The sequence below is a fragment of the Pseudophryne corroboree genome, chromosome 9, assembly GCF_028390025.1.
Source record: "Pseudophryne corroboree isolate aPseCor3 chromosome 9, aPseCor3.hap2, whole genome shotgun sequence".
Taxonomy (NCBI): Eukaryota; Metazoa; Chordata; class Amphibia; order Anura; family Myobatrachidae; genus Pseudophryne; species Pseudophryne corroboree.
In genome coordinates, this window is record NC_086452.1 from 227,454,422 (window position 1) to 227,474,685 (window position 20,264).

General features: G+C 49.7%; 1 long non-coding RNA gene across 1 annotated transcript in view; it reads left to right on the plus strand.

Moving 5' to 3' along the window:
* The window catches only part of LOC134956915 (uncharacterized), a 35,673-nt gene extending 22,109 nt beyond the window's left edge, over window positions 1-13,564 (plus strand). The window contains exon 2 of the long non-coding RNA XR_010186290.1: window positions 13,381-13,564. This is a non-coding gene — a long non-coding RNA (uncharacterized LOC134956915). The remainder of the gene's footprint in view (window positions 1-13,380) is intronic.
* The last annotated feature ends 6,700 nt before the right edge of the window (window positions 13,565-20,264 follow it).

Consider the following 20,264-nt stretch of genomic DNA (forward strand, 5'->3'; position numbering starts at 1 on the left):
CATACTACATCTCATTATCAACCAGTCTATATTAGCAGCAGACACAGTACGGTAGTCCATGGCTGTAGCTACCTCTGTGTCGGCACTCGGCAGTCCATCCATAATTGTATACCACCTACCCGTGGTTTTTTTTTCTTTCTTCTTTATACATACTACATCTCATTATCATCCAGTCTATATTAGCAGCAGACACAGTACAGTACGGTAGTCCACGGCTGTAGCTACCTCTGTGTCGGCACTCGGCAGTCCATCCATAATTGTATACCACCTACCCGTGGTTTTTTTTTTCTTTCTTCTTTATACATACTACATCTCATTATCATCCAGTCTATATTAGCAGCAGACACAGTACAGTACGGTAGTCCACGGCTGTAGCTACCTCTGTGTCGGCACTCGGCAGTCCATCCATAATTGTATACCACCTACCCGTGGTTTTTTTTTTCTTTCTTCTTTATACATTACATACTACATCTCATTATCATCCAGTCTATATTAGCAGCAGACACAGTACGGTAGTCCACGGCTGTAGCTACCTCTGTGTCGGCACTCGGCAGTCCATCCATAATTGTATACCACCTACCCGTGGTTTTTTTTTTCTTTCTTCTTTATACATACTACATCTCATTATCATCCAGTCTATATTAGCAGCAGACACAGTACAGTACGGTAGTCCACGGCTGTAGCTACCTCTGTGTCGGCACTCGGCAGTCCATCCATAAGTATACTAGTATCCATCCATCTCCATTGCTTACCTGAGGTGCCTTTTAGTTGTGCCTATTAAAATATGGAGAACAAAAATGTTGAGGTTCCAAAATTAGGGAAAGATCAAGATCCACTTCCACCTCGTGCTGAAGCTGCTGCCACTAGTCATGGCCGAGACGATGAAATGCCAGCAACGTCGTCTGCCAAGGCCGATGCCCAATGTCATAGTACAGAGCATGTCAAATCCAAAACACCAAATATCAGTAAAAAAAGGACTCCAAAACCTAAAATAAAATTGTCGGAGGAGAAGCGTAAACTTGCCAATATGCCATTTACCACACGGAGTGGCAAGGAACGGCTGAGGCCCTGGCCTATGTTCATGGCTAGTGGTTCAGCTTCACATGAGGATGGAAGCACTCAGCCTCTCGCTAGAAAACTGAAAAGACTCAAGCTGGCAAAAGCACCGCAAAGAACTGTGCGTTCTTCGAAATCCCAAATCCACAAGGAGAGTCCAATTGTGTCGGTTGCGATGCCTGACCTTCCCAACACTGGACGTGAAGAGCATGCGCCTTCCACCATTTGCACGCCCCCTGCAAGTGCTGGAAGGAGCACCTGCAGTCCAGTTCCTGATAGTCAGATTGAAGATGTCAGTGTTGAAGTACACCAGGATGAGGAGGATATGGGTGTTGCTGGCGCTGGGGAGGAAATTGACCAGGAGGATTCTGATGGTGAGGTGGTTTGTTTAAGTCAGGCACCCAGGGAGACACCTGTTGTCCGTGGGAGGAATAGGGCCATTGACATGCCTGGTCAAAATACAAAAAAAATCAGCTCTTCTGTGTGGAAGTATTTCACCAGAAATGCGGACAATATTTGTCAAGCCGTGTGTTGCCTTTGTCAAGCTGTAATAAGTAGGGGTAAGGACGTTAACCACCTCGGAACATCCTCCCTTATACGTCACCTGCAGCGCATTCATAATAAGTCAGTGACAAGTTCAAAAACTTTGGGTGACAGCGGAAGCAGTCCACTGACCAGTAAATCCCTTCCTCTTGTAACCAAGCTCACGCAAACCACCCCACCAACTCCCTCAGTGTCAATTTCCTCCTTCCCCAGGAATGCCAATAGTCCTGCAGGCCATGTCACTGGCAATTCTGACGAGTCCTCTCCTGCCTGGGATTCCTCCGATGCATCCTTGCGTGTAACGCCTACTGCTGCTGGCGCTGCTGTTGTTGCTGCTGGGAGTCGATGGTCATCCCAGAGGGGAAGTCGTAAGCCCACTTGTACTACTTCCAGTAAGCAATTGACTGTCCAACAGTCCTTTGCGAGGAAGATGAAATATCACAGCAGTCATCCTGCTGCAAAGCGGATAACTGAGGCCTTGACAACTATGTTGGTGTTAGACGTGCGTCCGGTATCCGCCGTTAGTTCACAGGGAACTAGACAATTTATTGAGGCAGTGTGCCCCCGTTACCAAATACCATCTAGGTTCCACTTCTCTAGGCAGGCGATACCGAGAATGTACACGGACGTCAGAAAAAGACTCACCAGTGTCCTAAAAAATGCAGTTGTACCCAATGTCCACTTAACCACGGACATGTGGACAAGTGGAGCAGGGCAGGGTCAGGACTATATGACTGTGACAGCCCACTGGGTAGATGTATGGACTCCCGCCGCAAGAACAGCAGCGGCGGCACCAGTAGCAGCATCTCGCAAACGCCAACTCTTTCCTAGGCAGGCTACGCTTTGTATCACCGGTTTCCAGAATACGCACACAGCTGAAAACCTCTTACGGCAACTGAGGAAGATCATCGCGGAATGGCTTACCCCAATTGGACTCTCCTGTGGATTTGTGGCATCGGACAACGCCAGCAATATTGTGTGTGCATTAAATATGGGCAAATTCCAGCACGTCCCATGTTTTGCACATACCTTGAATTTGGTGGTGCAGAATTTTTTAAAAAACGACAGGGGCGTGCAAGAGATGCTGTCGGTGGCCAGAAGAATTGCGGGACACTTTCGGCGTACAGGCACCACGTACAGAAGACTGGAGCACCACCAAAAACTACTGAACCTGCCCTGCCATCATCTGAAGCAAGAAGTGGTAACGAGGTGGAATTCAACCCTCTATATGCTTCAGAGGTTGGAGGAGCAGCAAAAGGCCATTCAAGCCTATACAATTGAGCACGATATAGGAGGTGGAATGCACCTGTCTCAAGCGCAGTGGAGAATGATTTCAACGTTGTGCAAGGTTCTGATGCCCTTTGAACTTGCCACACGTGAAGTCAGTTCAGACACTGCCAGCCTGAGTCAGGTCATTCCCCTCATCAGGCTTTTGCAGAAGAAGCTGGAGACATTGAAGGAGGAGCTAACACGGAGCGATTCCGCTAGGCATGTGGGACTTGTGGATGGAGCCCTTAATTCGCTTAACAAGGATTCACGGGTGGTCAATCTGTTGAAATCAGAGCACTACATTTTGGCCACCGTGCTCGATCCTAGATTTAAAGCCTACCTTGGATCTCTCTTTCCGGCAGACACAAGTCTGCTGGGGTTGAAAGACCTGCTGGTGAGAAAATTGTCAAGTCAAGCGGAATGCGACCTGTCAACATCTCCTCCTTCACATTCTCCCGCAACTGGGGGTGCGAGGAAAAGGCTCAGAATTCCGAGCCCACCCGCTGGCGGTGATGCAGGGCAGTCTGGAGCGACTGCTGATGCTGACATCTGGTCCGGACTGAAGGACCTGACAACGATTACGGACATGTCGTCTACTGTCACTGCATATGATTCTCTCACCATTGAAAGAATGGTGGAGGATTATATGAGTGACCGCATCCAAGTAGGCACGTCACACAGTCCGTACTTATACTGGCAGGAAAAAGAGGGAATTTGGAGGCCCTTGCACAAACTGGCTTTATTCTACCTAAGTTGCCCTCCCACAAGTGTGTACTCCGAAAGAGTGTTTAGTGCCGCCGCTCACCTTGTCAGCAATCGGCGTACGAGGTTACATCCAGAAAATGTGGAGAAGATGATGTTCATTAAAATGAATTATAATCAATTCCTCCGTGGAGACATTGACCAGCAGCAATTGCCTCCACAAAGTACACAGGGAGCTGAGATGGTGGATTCCAGTGGGGACGAATTGATAATCTGTGAGGAGGGGGATGTACACGGTGATATATCGGAGGATGATGATGAGGTGGACATCTTGCCTCTGTAGAGCCAGTTTGTGCAAGGAGAGATTAATTGCTTCTTTTTTGGTGGGGGTCCAAACCAACCCGTCATTTCAGTCACAGTCGTGTGGCAGACCCTGTCACTGAAATGATGGGTTGGTTAAAGTGTGCATGTCCTGTTTATACAACATAAGGGTGGGTGGGAGGGCCCAAGGACAATTCCATCTTGCACCTCTTTTTTCTTTAATTTTTCTTTGCGTCATGTGCTGTTTGTGGAATGTTTTTTGGAAGGGCCATCCTGCGTGACACTGCAGTGCCACTCCTAGATGGGCCCGGTGTTTGTGTCGGCCACTAGGGTCGCTTATCTTACTCACACAGCTACCTCATTGCGCCTCTTTTTTTCTTTGCGTCATGTGCTGTTTGGGGAGGGTTTTTTGGAAGGGCCATCCTGCGTGACACTGCAGTGCCACTCCTAGATGGGCCCGGTGTTTGTGTCGGCCACTAGGGTCGCTTATCTTACTCACACAGCTACCTCATTGCGCCTCTTTTTTTCTTTGCGTCATGTGCTGTTTGGGGAGGGTTTTTTGGAAGGGCCATCCTGCGTGACACTGCAGTGCCACTCCTAGATGGGCCCGGTGTTTGTGTCGGCCACTAGGGTCGCTTATCTTACTCACACAGCTACCTCATTGCGCCTCTTTTTTTTTCTTTGAGTCATGTGCTGTTTGGGGAGGGTTTTTTGGAAGGGACATCCTGCGTGACACTGCAGTGACACTCCTAGATGGGCCCGGTGTTTGTGTCGGCCACTAGGGTCGCTTATCTTACTCACACAGCTACCTCATTGCGCCTCTTTTTTTCTTTGCGTCATGTGCTGTTTGGGGAGGGTTTTTTGGAAGGGCCATCCTGCGTGACACTGCAGTGACACTCCTAGATGGGCCCGGTGTTTGTGTCGGCCACTAGGGTCGCTTATCTTACTCACACAGCTACCTCATTGCGCCTCTTTTTTTCTTTGCGTCATGTGCTGTTTGGGGAGGGTTTTTTGGAAGGGCCATCCTGCGTGACACTGCAGTGCCACTCCTAGATGGGCCCGGTGTTTGTGTCGGCCACTAGGGTCGCTTATCTTACTCACACAGCTACCTCATTGCGCCTCTTTTTTTCTTTGCGTCATGTGCTGTTTGGGGAGGGTTTTTTGGAAGGGCCATCCTGCGTGACACTGCAGTGCCACTCCTAGATGGGCCCGGTGTTTGTGTCGGCCACTAGGGTCGCTTATCTTACTCACACAGCTACCTCATTGCGCCTCTTTTTTTCTTCGCGTCATGTGCTGTTTGTGGAGGGTTTTTTGGAAGGGACATCCTGCGTGACACTGCAGTGCCACTCCTAGATGGGCCCGGTGTTTGTGTCGGCCACTAGGGTCGCTTATCTTACTCACACAGCTACCTCATTGCGCCTCTTTTTTCTTTGCGTCATGTGCTGTTTGGGGAGGGTTTTTTGGAAGGGACATCCTGCGTGACACTGCAGTGCCACTCCTAGATGGGCCCGGTGTTTGTGTCGGCCACTAGGGTCGCTTATCTTACTCACACAGCTACCTCATTGCGCCTCTTTTTTTCTTTGCGTCATGTGCTGTTTGGGGAGGGTTTTTTGGAAGGGACATCCTGCGTGACACTGCAGTGCCACTCCTAGATGGGCCAGGTGTTTGTGTCGGCCACTAGGGTCGCTTAGCTTAGTCATCCAGCGACCTCGGTGCAAATTTTAGGACTAAAAATAATATTGTGAGGTGTGAGGTATTCAGAATAGACTGAAAATGAGTGGAAATGATGGTTTTTGAGGTTAATAATACTTTGGGATCAAAATGACCCCCAAATTCTATGATTTAAGCTGTTTTTTAGGTTTTTTGGAAAAAAACACCCGAATCCAAAACACACCCGAATCCGACAAAAAAAATTCGGTTAGGTTTTGCCAAAACGCGGTCGAACCCAAAACACGGCCGCAGAACCGAACCCAAAACCAAAACCCAAAACCCGAAAAATTTCCGGCGCTCATCTCTACTTTTATATGACAAAGCCCCCAACTCCGACACACGTCTAGCAGAAGCTAAGGCCAACAAAGTGACAGCCTTCCACGTGAGAAACTTGACCTCAACCTCCTGTAGAGGCTCAAACCAGTCCGACTGGAGGAACTGCAACACCACATTAATATCCCAAGGCGCCGTAGGTGGTACAAAGGGAGGTTGGATGTGCAGAACTCCCTTCAAAAAAGTCTGAACTTCAGGGAGGGCCGCTAACTGTTTCTGGAAGAAAATGGATTGGGACGAAAATTGGACCTTATGGATCCTAACCTCAGGCCCATATCCACACCTGTTTGCAGGAAGAGGAGAAAACGTCCCAGTTAAAACTCCACCGCAGGAAACTTCTTGGACTCACACCAAGAAACATATTTTTTCCACATACGATGGTAATGTTTTGACGTTACTTCTTTCCTAGCCTGTATCAGGGTAGGAATAACCTTGTTCAGAATGCCCTTCTGAGCTAGTATTTGGCGTTCAACCTCCATGCCGTCAAACGTGACGTGGTAAGTCTTGATAGGCGAACGGCCCCTGCTGAAGCAGGTCCTCCCGAAGAGGAAGAGGCATCAGCTTTTCTAGCAGTAGATCTAGAAGATCTGCGTGCCAAGCCCTTCTTGGCCAGTCTGGAGCAATGAGGATTGCCTAAACTCTTGTTCTCCTTATGAGTTTGAGAACTCTTGGAATGAGTGGAAGTGGAGGAAACACGTACACCGACTGGAACACCCACGGAGTCACTAGAGCGTCCACCGCCACTGCTTGCGAGTCCTTTGACCTGGAACAATACCGCCGAAGCTTCCTGTTGAGACTAGAGGCCATCATGTCGATTTGGAGTACGATGGGCTGCTTGGAGAAGACCGTTGTAGACGGCTCTTAGTTCCAGAATGTTTATCGGCAGGCCGGCTTCCAGACTTAACCACCTTCCTTGTAAGGTTTCCCCTTGAGTGACCACGCCCCAGCCCCGGAGACTTGCATCCGTGGTTATAAGGATCCAGTCATGAATCCCGAATCTGCGGCCCTCCAGAAGGTGAGGTAAGTGCAGCCACCAAAGGAGTGAAATGTGCATATGCAGATGGGATCCCAACCACTTGTCCAGGAAATCCAATTGAAAGGACCGAGCGTGAAACCTCCTGTACTCCAGAGCCTCTTAATAGGCCACCATCTTCCCCAAAAGGCGAATGCACTGATGAACCGACACCCGGGTTGGCTTCAGGACATCCCGGATCATTGTTTGTATCACCAACGCTTTTTCCTCTGGAAGAAACACCCTCTGCACTTCCATGTCGAGGATCATTCCCAGAAAAGGACAACCTCCTGGTTGGTTCCAAATTAGATTTTGGAAGATTCAGGATTCAACCATGTTCCCTGAGAAGCCGGGTCGTGAGAGCTATGGACCGTAACAGCTTCTCCTTGGATGATGCTTTTATCAGCAGATCGTCCAGATATGGAATTATGTTCACCCCCTGTCTGCGGAGGAGAACCATCATTTCCGCCACCACCTTGGTGAATACCCTCCGTGCTGTGGAGAGGCCGAATGGCAGGGCCTGGAACTGAAAATGACAGTCCAACAGTGCGAATCGAAGATGAGCTTGATGCGGCAGCCAAATCGAAATGTGGAGGTACACATCTTTGATATCCAGGGATACTAGGAATTCCCCCTCCTCCCGACCTGATATCACTGCTCTTAGAGACTCCATTTTGAACTTGAACTCCCTCAGAAAGGGGTTTAGTGATTTTAAGTTCAGAATGGGCCTGACCGAACCATCCGGTTTTGGTACCACAAAAAGGTTTGAATAGTAACCTTAGTTTTGCATCTGGGGAGGAACTGGTATGATAACCTGTGCCTCCACCATCTTCTGGATGGCTCCCTGTAGGGTAGCTCTGTCTGCCTGCAAAGCTGGTAAGCCTGATTTGAAGAACCGGTGAGGAGGAAGATCTTGAAATTCCAGCCGGTACCCCTGGGACACAATATCTAGTACCCAGGGATCCAGGCCGGACGACACCCAGACATGACTGAAATGTTTGAGTCTCGCCCCCACCGGCCCTACCTCCAGGCCGTGCTGTCCACCATCATTCTGAGGACTTTGGTGTACTAGAAGCAGGTTTCTGTTCCTGGGAACCTGCAGCAGCAGTTTTCTTGGACTTTGGCCGACCTCCTCTAAAGGAGGTGTTGGACGGTTTGGCCTTTCTTGTTTTAGTAACACCAAAAGACTGTGATGCCGCTGAAGGAAAAGGTTTCTTCACAGCAGGTGCAGCAGAGGGAAGAAAATGTGACTTACCCACTGTAGCCGTGGAGATCCACGCATCCAACGCTTCCCCAAAGAGAGCCTGACCTGTGTAGGGTAGGGTCTCCACACCTCTCCTGGATTCCGCGTCGGCAGACCACTGGCGCAGCCACAGTCCTCGACGAGCTGAGACAGACATGGAAGAAATTCCTGCAGCCATTGAATCCTGAATGTTACGTAAAAACAATTCTACGTCACTTTTATCCATAGTATCCAAATCTTCAAGTAATGTGCCTGACCACTTTACTATAGCTTTGGAAATCCATGCACAGGCAATAGTGGGCCGTGGTATCGCCCCTGAAGCTGTGTATATGGATTTGAGCGTAGTATCAATTTTGTGATCAGCCAGCTCCTTTAAGGTGGTAGATCCTGGAACAGGCAAAACCACCTTTTTTGAGAATCTGGATACAGACGCGTCCACTATGAGCGGGTTTTCCCATTTTTTCCAATTCTCCTCAGGGAAGGGAAAAGCAACCAGAACCCTTCTAGGGATCTGGAATTTTTTCTCTGGGTTTTCCCATGCCTTCTCAAATATAGCATTTAATTCTTTGGACGCAGGGAAGGTTAGCGAGGCTTTCTTATTGTCAGTGAAGTAAGCCTCCTCAACCTGCTCCGGTGTTGTATCTGCAATATTCAACATATCCCTTATAGCCTCTGTCATCAACTGCACCCCTTTAGCAAGAGATGCAGCCCCCCTAAGCACATCCCCATCAGCGTCTGCCATTTCAGAGTCGGTATCCGTGTCATCCTGCATAATCTGTGCAAGAGCACGTTTATGGGAAACTCCTGAGGGGGGCCCTGAGGTAACAAAACCAGACCAAACTGCCATAGAGTTCTGTAAAACCTGAGTTGCAGATTCGTTCTGTGCAACCCTAGTAGAAATCTGAGAAATCATGGATTTGATAGAGGATAACCATTCAGGCTCCCTTGCTGGTATCTGTGCTAAAACAATGCAATCCTGATTACATGGAATGGGATCATCCTGAGAGGACATATCCTCTGCAGCAGGGCCGGCCTGATGCATAGAGGGGCTACACAGCTGCGTTGAGCGCCGGGCAGTAGAGGGCGCTGCTGCAGACAGTGAGTCACAGTGACTCACTCACTACAGCAGCGGTGGCCAGCAAGCGGCTTGATCCGCTCCCGGCTACCGCTGCCCGGGGCGCACTGACCTCTCCAGCGGCAGTGACATCTTAAATTCGTCGCCGGCCGTGAGCCAATCAGAGCTCGCGGACCGGCAGCTGAGGCACCTGACTGGCTGCCAGACGTCGAGCTCTGATTGGCTCACGGGCCGGCTGCGAATTGAAGATAGATGCCGCCGCTGGAGACGGAGGGATAGGAGAGGCGCTCGCTGCACTCTCCTCCCCTCACAGCAGCAGGTGAGAAGCACTTTTTTTTTTCAGGGAAGAGGCACTGTGGGGACATGTGTAAAAGCACTGGGGGCAAATCTGGCGCTGTAGGAGGCACTGTGGGGACATGTGTAAAAGCACTGGGGGCATATCTAGCGCTGTAGGAGGCACTGTGGGGGCATGTGTATCTGCACTGGGGGCATATCTGGCACTGTGGGAGGCACCGTGGGGACATGTGTATCAGCACTGGGGGGCATATCTGGTGCTGTAGGAGGCACTGTGGGGACATGTGTAGCAGCACTGGGGGCATATCTGGCACTGTGGGGGCATTTGTAGCAGTTCTGGGAGCATATCTGGCACTGTGGGAGGCACTGTGGGGGCATGTGTAGCAGCACTGGGGGCATGTGTAGCAGCACTGGAGGCATATCTGGCACTGTGGGGGCATGTGTATCAGCACTGGGGGCATATCTGGCGCTGTAGGAGGAACTGTGGGGATGTGTATCAGCACTGGGGGCATATCTGGCACTGTAGGAGGCCCTGTGGGGGCATGTGTATCAGCGCTAGTGGCATATCTGGCACAGTGGGGGCATGTGTAGCAGCACTGGGGGCATATCTGGCACTGGGGGCATGTGTAGCAGCACTGGGGGCATATCTGGCACTGTGGGAGGCACTGTGGGGCATGTGTAGCAGCACTGGGGGCATATCTGGCACTGTGGGGACATGTGTATCTGCAATGGTGGCATTTCTGGCGCTGTGGGGACATGTGTATCTGCACTGGGGGCATATCTGGCGCTGTGGGGACATGTGTATCTGCACTGGGGGCATATCTGGCACTGTGGGGACATGTGTATCTGGCACTGGGGGCATATCTGGTGCTGTGGGGACATGTGTATCTGCACTGGGGGCATATCTGGCGCTGTGGGGACATGTGTATCTGCACTGGAGGCATATCTGGCACTGTGGGGACATGTGTATCTGCACTGGGGGCATATCTGGCGCTGTGGGGACAGGTGTATCTGCACTGGGGGCATATCTGGCACTGTGGGGACATGTGTATCTGCACTGGGGGCATATCTGGCACTGTGGAGACATGTGCATCTGCACTGGGGGCATATCTGGCACTGTGGGGATATATGTATCTGCACTGAGGGCATATCTGGCGCTGTGGGGACATGTGTATCTGGCACTGTGGGGATATATGTATCTGCACTGGGGGCATTTCTGGCACTGTGGGAGGCACTGTGGGGGCATGTGTATCTGCACTGGGGCATATCTGGCATTGTGGGGATATATGTATCTGCACTGGGAGCATATCTGGCACTGTGGGGAAATATGTATCTGCACTGGGGGCATATTTTGGCACTGTGGGGATATGTGTATCTGCACTGGGGGCATATCTGGCACTGTGGGGACATGTGTATCTGGCACTGGGAGCATATCTGGCACTGTGGGGACATGTGTATCTGGCACTGAGGGCATATCTGGCACTGTGGGGACATGTGTATCTGCACTGGGGGCATATCTGGCACTGTGGGAACATGTGTATCTGCACTGGGGGCATATCTGGCACTGTGGGGCTATATGTATCTGCATTTGGGGCATATCTGGCACTGTGGAGATATATGTATCTGCACTGGGGGCATATCTGGCGCTGTGGGGACATGTGTATCTGGCACTGTGGGGATATATGTATCTGCACTGGGGGCATTTCTGGCACTGTGGGAGGCACTGTGGGGGCATGTGTATCTGCACTGGGGCATATCTGGCACTGTGGGGATATATGTATCTGCACTGGGAGCATATCTGGCACTGTGGGGAAATATGTATCTGCACTGGGGGCATATTTTGGCACTGTGGGGATATGTGTATCTGCACTGGGGGCATATCTGGCACTGTGGGGACATGTGTATCTGGCACTGGGAGCATATCTGGCACTGTGGGGACATGTGTATCTGGCACTGAGGGCATATCTGGCACTGTGGGGACATGTGTATCTGCACTGGGGGCATATCTGGCACTGTGGGAACATGTGTATCTGCACTGGGGGCATATCTGGCACTGTGGGGCTATATGTATCTGCATTTGGGGCATATCTGGCACTGTGGAGATATATGTATCTGCACTGGGGGCATATCTGGCGCTGTGGGGACATGTGCATCTGGCACTGTGGGAATATATGTATCTGCACTGGGGGTATATCTGGCACTGTAGGGATATATGTATCTGCACTTGGGGCATATCTGGCACTGTGGGAATATATGTATCTGCACTGGGGGCATATCTGGCACTGTAGGGATATATGTATCTGCACTGGGGCATATCTGGCACTGTGGAGATATATGTATCTGCACTGGGGGCATATCTGGCACTGTGGGGATGTATGAATCTACACGGGGGCATATCTGGCACTGTGGGGACATGTGTATCTGCACTAGGGGCATATCTGGCACTGTGGGGATATGTGTATCTGCACTGGGGGGCATATTTGGCACTGTGGGGGCATGTGTATCTGCACTGGGAGCATATCTGGCGCTGTGGGGGCATGTGTATCTGCACTGGGGGCATATCTGGCACTGTGGGGATATGTGTATCTGCACTGAGGGCAGTGGCGGTTCTTGCCACGGGCAAGCGGTACTTTTGCCCGGGGCACCGCCTTCCGGAGGGCGCCGCACCAGGGCAAGATCCGCCACTGTGCCCCCCGCAGTGCCCTGCTGTGCCCCCCCCCCCCCCCCCCCGCTTTGAAGGGAACCAGACGCGTAGCGTCTAGTTTCCCTTTATTGAGAGGACTTTAGTTGTGTGGTGCGCGATGACGTCATCGCGCACCGCACAGCAAAGGTCCTCTCCATGAAGGGAAACTAGACGCTACGGTCTAGTTTCCCTTCATGTAGAGGACCTTTGCTGTGCGATGCGCGATGACGTCATCGCGCACCGCACAGCATAGTGGCACAGACACTAGGGGTCATAATTGACCTCTAGTGTCTATGCTGTTCTATGGGAGAGACGTAATAACGTCTCTCCCATAGATCGAAGAGAGGAGAAGAGCGCCGCCGCCGGCGGATGGGGGTCTGCAGCGGTCTGGATCAGGAACGGGGATGGTAAGTATACTTTTTTTTAATTTATTTTTTTCTTTCAGCGTCGTGACCACGCCCCCATTCGAAGCCACGCCCCCATATTTTGCCTGGGGCGCCACAAGACTAAGAACCGGCCCTGACTGGGGGTATATCTGGCGCTGTGAGGACATGTGTATCTGGCACTGGGGACATCAGTCATCCACTATCTCAATGTCACCCTGCCTCAGTCACCCATTATCTCCCTGTCACCCCTGCCTCACCAGTAACCTATTACCTCCCTGTCACCCACTATCACCCTGTACCACGGGGAGTACATTTGTGTAGCCACACAGCTACTTTGAGGTCGGATATCTCCTGTTCCCCAGGGCCAATTTTAAAAAATCTGGTACCCTTGGAAAGAGGCTGACCCTCAGCTATCGGCTTAGGGCCCTTATTCTCCTGGGGCCCTTGGGCAAGAGCCCATTGAGCCCATACGAAAAGATGACCCTGGGGCTGGGCCTACACCCGAAATGGTGAGCCCTGGCCAACCCAGATGTGGCTGAAGTTCACATCCAAGCATGGCCTGCACCAGTTTTAGCATGGCTATTTTTGGATTACATTGCAGGCCATGCTGGTATGTATAGTTCATCAACAGCTGGAAGACAAAACGTTCAACATCCCTGACGTAGCTATTGACCGATTACATTTTGCTTTGTGCCTTGCTTGTATATTGCCTAATGTGTTTAAGTAATTTTGTATTGTTTGCATTCATTACAGATGCTGGAGATGGAGATCCCAATGTGGGAATTCCACAAATATTAGACGAAATGGAGCTGCACTGCCGTGGCCTCCTGAATGGCATTTTGTTGCTTAAATCTTTTTTTTAATAATGTTTTTTGTTAAAAAAATAAATTAAATATACAAACCCTGTTAAAAATAAATAAATTGTTTAACCCCAAAATTGGTGTGTTGTGTTGTTGAAATAGGACGTAACATATGTAGAGATGTATCATCACTTTTAAAGTGTTAAAATGAAGTGTGAGAAATGACTAGTTAATCAACTACTAACAGACACTTTTAACCAAAAAGGCTGTGACATGACAGTTAGGAGCTGATTGTTTGGTACTTTAGCATTCCCCATTTTAACACATATTAAAATATCATGCATATATGGTAAACTGTGTTATGTACACTATGTAAGTCAACGATTTTGACAAATTAAAATCTGTGGCTTTGAGCAAATAGGGCAACACATATTCCCAAAATACTGCATGTACTGGAATTCTTAATTGATGATTGTTATTGTGCAATTAGGTGTTCAAACTCTTCTTTATGAAGACTTTGAACACTTAATTTGACAATCACATTACAAAGCCTTACCCTAGTTGGTTTCTTAATTTAGAAAGGGATACGATAAAATATGTAGGGGGAAAAAAACAAGCACTGTGTGAATATTTGCAAAGTAACAAAACCATGTGTACGCCTGCGAAGGCATTGCACATGTACGACAGTGTATTTGTTGCTTGCGATGCGTTTGGCAGTCATGCGAACGGATCGCTACCATGTGATGCTACATAAAACACACCTACATTGTGCATTGTTGCATGGTCATTTGCAGTAGTGCGTGGTTGGCGTTTGTTTGCATTCGTGCAATGTGTTCGCTGCTGTGCTAACAATGCTTGCGTGCAAAGCTAATTGCGAACCAACTCGGAATGAGGGCCATTATTATTATCTCCACATATCCCTTCTAGAATATTTTCAGGAGACCTATTCCTGTGTCAGTCTGCTGACTGTGATCAAAATTGAGCTCCATTACCTAGAAATAGATGGAGCACTTAGATTTGCGCTGACATTTAGGGCCCCAATTATCAATAATCGCATTTGTAGTGTGATCTGTGCATAATATTAGCACCCAGCGATTACACCGCCAAGATGTATGAAGCAGCACATGCAGGGAGCCCGTTCCTGAGATGTGTTCACGTTAGTGCCGGGACTCCTGCGCATGTATGGTCTACTCACCACCCATGCGTGGCGGCCATTGCTGGTGAGGGTTCTGTAGGTTGCAGCTGCTGTCAGAAATGGATGGACTCATACATGGGGGTGATACTAAATATTTGTGTCTGTCCCTCCAAAACGTTTGTTTCCTGGGAATAATCTGCAAATATTTAGTGATAAATAGGACCCTTAATTATCCACACTAATGCCCAGGTTAGAGGCACTCCCTTATTAGGGTGTGCATGGGGAGCCCACTCACACGTAATGACCCCACAGCACAACTCATTCCTGGGGACATGGGGGAAGATGTCATCAGGGCTGTAGAGAGCTTGTCCAGGCCCCAGTAATGCAGTAGGTATGGCCTAATCACATACTTCCCAACAATCAACTCTACGGAGTTGGGACTGCATGCAGCTGAAAAGGAGGCAGGGCCTTGGGAGGAGGGGAGAAGCGTAGCGCCGCAACCCCAGTTTTCGCCATTTGGGGGGGGGGGGGGGGTTGCCCAGCACTTGCCCCCGGCTAGCCCTCTCTGCACTGATAAATGCCATGCGCATGCGCACTGGTATTTATTCAGTGATCACTAGCTGCTTTGCAGAGCAGCAGTGATCACTGGCTCTCCCAAATGTTCCCTCCCACCTGCGGGATGCTACGGCATGCCGGTGGGACAGCGGGACAGTGTCCAATTAGCAGGACTGTCCTTCTGTATTCGGGACAGTTGGGAGGTATGTAATCAGAGTTATGGCCACGTCCCCTTATAAAATTTATTTTGAAAAATACTGTTTAATGCAATCCCTACATAACTCCCCTCACCTGAAGGCAGAGGAGACTGTTGCACTCAGTGGCAGAAGCCTCCCTGGACCCACCGCAGCTCAGCACACAGCAGCGTGTGCTGGTCTGGGGGGAGAGAGGCTGCTGCCAGCACATGTGTCAGAGACACAGGCCTTCCCATTGGTGTTAACTGCTGATCTGAATGGCGGAGGCTGTGGGCTCCTTGTGTTGTTGATGAGACATAACTGTGTCTGCTGGTGCTGTAAGGTGACTGGCTTCTCATGGATGCACAGTCAAAAAGCCCAGGCAAGTGTCTAGGTCATCTATGCCCAGGCCTGGCCCTGCTCCAGAGAATAGGCAGCTAGACCATTGAGTAGCAGTCTTCCTGAAGCCTACAGGTTTCTAGTCTACAAATCAACTGGTTGCAACAGCTCCAGAAGCTGCTTGCTTACTATTGTGTGTACCCAGCTGATATGTTGGCCTAGTGGGGTGACATAATGGATTCTGGGTACACACAAGAACGAGTAATGAAGAATGGAGCAACATATCACTCCATTCTTCATTTACATGTATTATTTTGCTAGCGTTATCTCCCTGTTGTCCGTGCAGCAGAGCCAACCGGGCGAGGTCGCTAACAACAATGGACACCTGCAAATTGGGCATACACACTGACTAATATGCCTGATATGTCGTTTGGCCGGAAACGACAAAGGGCTGATATCATCTCAGCGTGTACCTGGCTTAAGTCCATCTGGCATCTCACCCATTGTAGCTGCTAGGCAGGACTCTTTGGTCCCAGGGACTGCTGCCCCAATGGACCACCAATATAAGATAGGACACCTGTATATACTAGGGTAATGCATATTACAAATACTCTTCTCCTAGGTACTTCATTTATACTTTTGCACTGTGGTATAACAGCCATGACACCACAGCCACCGAAATTAATCCAGTACTGTGTCACTTTAGCTGATAGTAAAAAAAAATATATTTTAAATGGCGCCTAGCCTTGTTAACCCTTTTAGTGCTGCCATTTTGGCAATGTGGGCTGTATTCTCTGTCCCTAAGTTAATTCATTTCTGTTCACCATAATACCATGACAACAAGAAGTGATATGTTTTTAAAATGTTGTTGTATTTATACATTTAGGAAGATTCCTATGTGGCAAATAACTAACAGACTTTCTATTCTCCCTTTTACAATATCCACAATAGAATTAATAGTCTCCATATGTCTTTTTTCTTGGACCTATTCTTCTGAGGGGTTTTATTATAACTAATATTTATAGTTCAGACCTTAGAAAGAAATAGTTCAGGAAAGTCTGATTTTTATATTCTGAGGGTAATGCTGTCAGTTTAGTTTTTACATCTTATAACTAAACTAGCAATTTGGACCCATTATATGCTGGTTCGCTAGTTATTGTCCCAAGCATTAGAAAGTGTTTTTTTTCCCATCTCTTATCTGTCTTCCTCATCCCCTTGTCTTCCTGTCTCTCCTCTTGGTCCCACCTGGCTGACTTCTGTCCCCACACATCCCCATCTCCTGTCTCTCTGTAATACCCTGAGATTATGATATATATGTATGGCTATACAGAATGTTCTCTAATAATGTATGTCATTAATATATAATATACATGGCCCTCATGGGAGAAAGAGAGACTGTCAGCAGTAATTGTGACCCTTCATAGAGGGTAATTGTGCAGGACAGAGCAATGAGTGGACCGGGAGCAGTAGAAGCGCGTGGCCCCAGGGGCTGAACCGTGAGCCCGCACGAGAGACAGCCAGCGTGCGCGGTGAGCGGCCAGTGGAGCAGCGAGGAGAGAGGCCATAAAAGGGGAGCTGACTGACGGTTGGTGTGGCAGAGCGGAGTGGCAGGATCCAGAGAGAGAGAACGAGAGCCGGAGACACACTGCGGCGAAACTAACTGCGCCAGTGAGCCGCTGATCGAGAGCCGACCAGGTACCGCTGACTAATCTACCTGATCTTGGGCTCTGGTGGTCTCCAGGCGGCGCGGGGTGATCCCAATCCCGGTGACTTTGGCGGTGGCGGCGGTGACGCAGAGGAGACTGTCCGCGACTGCAGTTGGAGGAGGGGTCTTCCATCAGTGACACCTGCAGGAAGGCATGGTCCATCTACATGACTGGAGCAGTGAGTGACACTGGAAGGAGGTCTAATAGGCGGCCCCGGACACCCCATATACGGGTAGGGGTGGGTCCGGATAGCAACTGATTGGATAGGACCTTACACTGAAGGGGATCCCCTGCAGCACTTCATTATGAAATGCCCTAACGTGTCTGTGCATTGAAGGGGAACTAGTAGTAGTACTCTACTATACAGCACTGATTCAAGCTTTGTGTGAAATTCTAGTGATGAGCGGATTCGGTTTTACTCGGTTTTACTCGGTTCTCAAAACCGAATCTTATTGACTCACTGATGTCACGTGTTTTGGATAGCCAATAAGATTCGGTTTTGAGAACCGAGTAAAACCGAGTAAAACCGAATCCGCTCATCACTAGAAATTACGGGAGTTTATTTGACACAGCGATTGTCAGCCTTAAAAAGGTACTTTACCGCCATCTGTTGAAATACAAAAGTGAGTCAGCCAACCAGATTAATTTGACTCCATTCATGGACATAGTTCGCTCAGTTAAGGCGCAGATGTAGCGATTGATATAACCGAGAGCTGCAGATTCAGTCACCTTGTGCAACTTAGTTACAGTGCAGGAGATCTCTACTGCTAACAGTAATCAGCTAACGAGCAAGGACATAACTGACCACAGCTTACAGACATCACCAAAGAGTAGCAGTAATTTACGATTGAGCAGATTAACTGTAGAGCAGCAGAGGCAGGGCCGGCTCCAGGCCTACTAGCACCCTGAGCGAAAACATGTAAAAGCGCCCTCCCCCCCTTGTGCGCGCGCCGAAGGCGCGCACGCTCCAGCGAAAGTGGGCGTGGCCTCTTGGAAAGTGGGCGTGGCCTCATGACTTCATATTATTAGGCTATAAATAAATATGTTTTCACACCTTCTCTACGCACACAATTAGCAGCCTTACACATAGGAGGGCAAAATGACGTACATACTGTAATGCTTGGTGCTCATCTACGTACATGGCAAAGCATGGACAGTGCGCGCCGAAGGCGCGCAGCAAAAATTTAGGGGCGTTGCTTCGTGGGGAAGGTGCGTGGCCACATAAGTGGCAATTGGCATTACACCACACAGTAGGGCAGTTAATACACACTGCACCAGGTAGAACCTCCTAGACACTTTGCGCCAGGCAGAGCACGTTAGACACTTTGCGCCAGGCAGAGCACGTTAGACACTTTGCGCCAGGCAGAGCACGTTAGACACTTTGCGCCAGGCAGAGCACGTTAGACACTTTGCGCCAGGCAGAGCACGTTAGACACATTGCCTAGCCACAGACGCCAAGTGGGAACACTACATGATATGCTCCCCAGCCGTGCCAGCTACACATGACATACACATGACATGCCCCCCAGCAATGCCAGATACATAAATGGCCACACAGTGCCAGATATGTAGATACAGAAAAGCCCCCACAATGCTAGATAAATGCCCCCACAGTGCTAGATAAATGCCCCCACAGTGCCAGATAAATGTCCCCACAGTGCGCCCCACAGTGCCAGATAAATGTCCCCAGTGCCAGATAAATGCCCCACAGTGCCAGATAAATGCCCCACAGTGCCAGATAAATGCCCCACAGTGCGCCCCACAGTGCCAGATAAATGTCCTCAGTGCCAGATAAATGCCCCACAGTGCCAGATAAATGCCCCACAGTGCCAGATAAATGCCCCACAGTGCGCCCCACAGTGCCAGATAAATGTCCCCACAGTGCCAGATAAATGTCCCCACAGTGCCAGATAAATGTCCCCACAGTGCACCCCACAGTGCCAGATAAATGTCCCCACAGTGCCAGATAAATGCCCCCATAGTGCTAGATAAATGTCCCCACAGTGCCAGATAAATGTCCCCACAGTGCCAGATAAATGCCCCCAGTGCCAGATAAATGCCCCCAGTGCCAGATAAATACCCCACACTGCCAGATAAATGACCCCAGTGCCAGATAAATACCCCACACTGCCAGATAAATGTCCCCACAGTGCCAGATAAATGTCCCCACAGTGCGCCCCACAGTGCCAGATAAATGTCCTCAGTGTCAGATAAATGCCCCACAGTGCCAGATAAATGCCCCACAGTGCCAGATAAATGCCCCCACAGTGCGCCCCACAGTGCCAGATAAATGTCCCCACAGTGCCAGATAAATGTCCCCACAGTGCCAGATAAATGCCCCACAGTGCCAGATAAATGCCCCACAGTGCGCCCCACAGTGCCAGATAAATGTCCTCAGTGCCAGATAAATGCCCCACAGTGCCAGATAAATGCCCCACAGTGCGCCCCACAGTGCCAGATAAATGTCCTCAGTGCCAGATAAATGCCCCACAGTGCCAGATAAATGCCCCCACAGTGCGCCCCACAGTGCCAGATAAATGTCCCCACAGTGCCAGATAAATGTCCCCACAGTGCCAGATAAATGCCCCACAGTGCCAGATAAATGCCCCACAGTGCCAGATAAATGTCCTCAGTGCCAGATAAATGCCCCACAGTGCCAGATAAATGCCCCACAGTGCCAGATAAATGCCCCACAGTGCGCCCCACAGTGCCAGATAAATGTCCCCACAGTGCCAGATAAATGTCCCCACAGTGCCAGATAAATGTCCCCACAGTGCACCCCACAGTGCCAGATAAATGTCCCCACAGTGCCAGATAAATGCCCCCATAGTGCTAGATAAATGTCCCCACAGTGCCAGATAAATGTCCCCACAGTGCCAGATAAATGCCCCCAGTGCCAGATAAATGCCCCCAGTGCCAGATAAATACC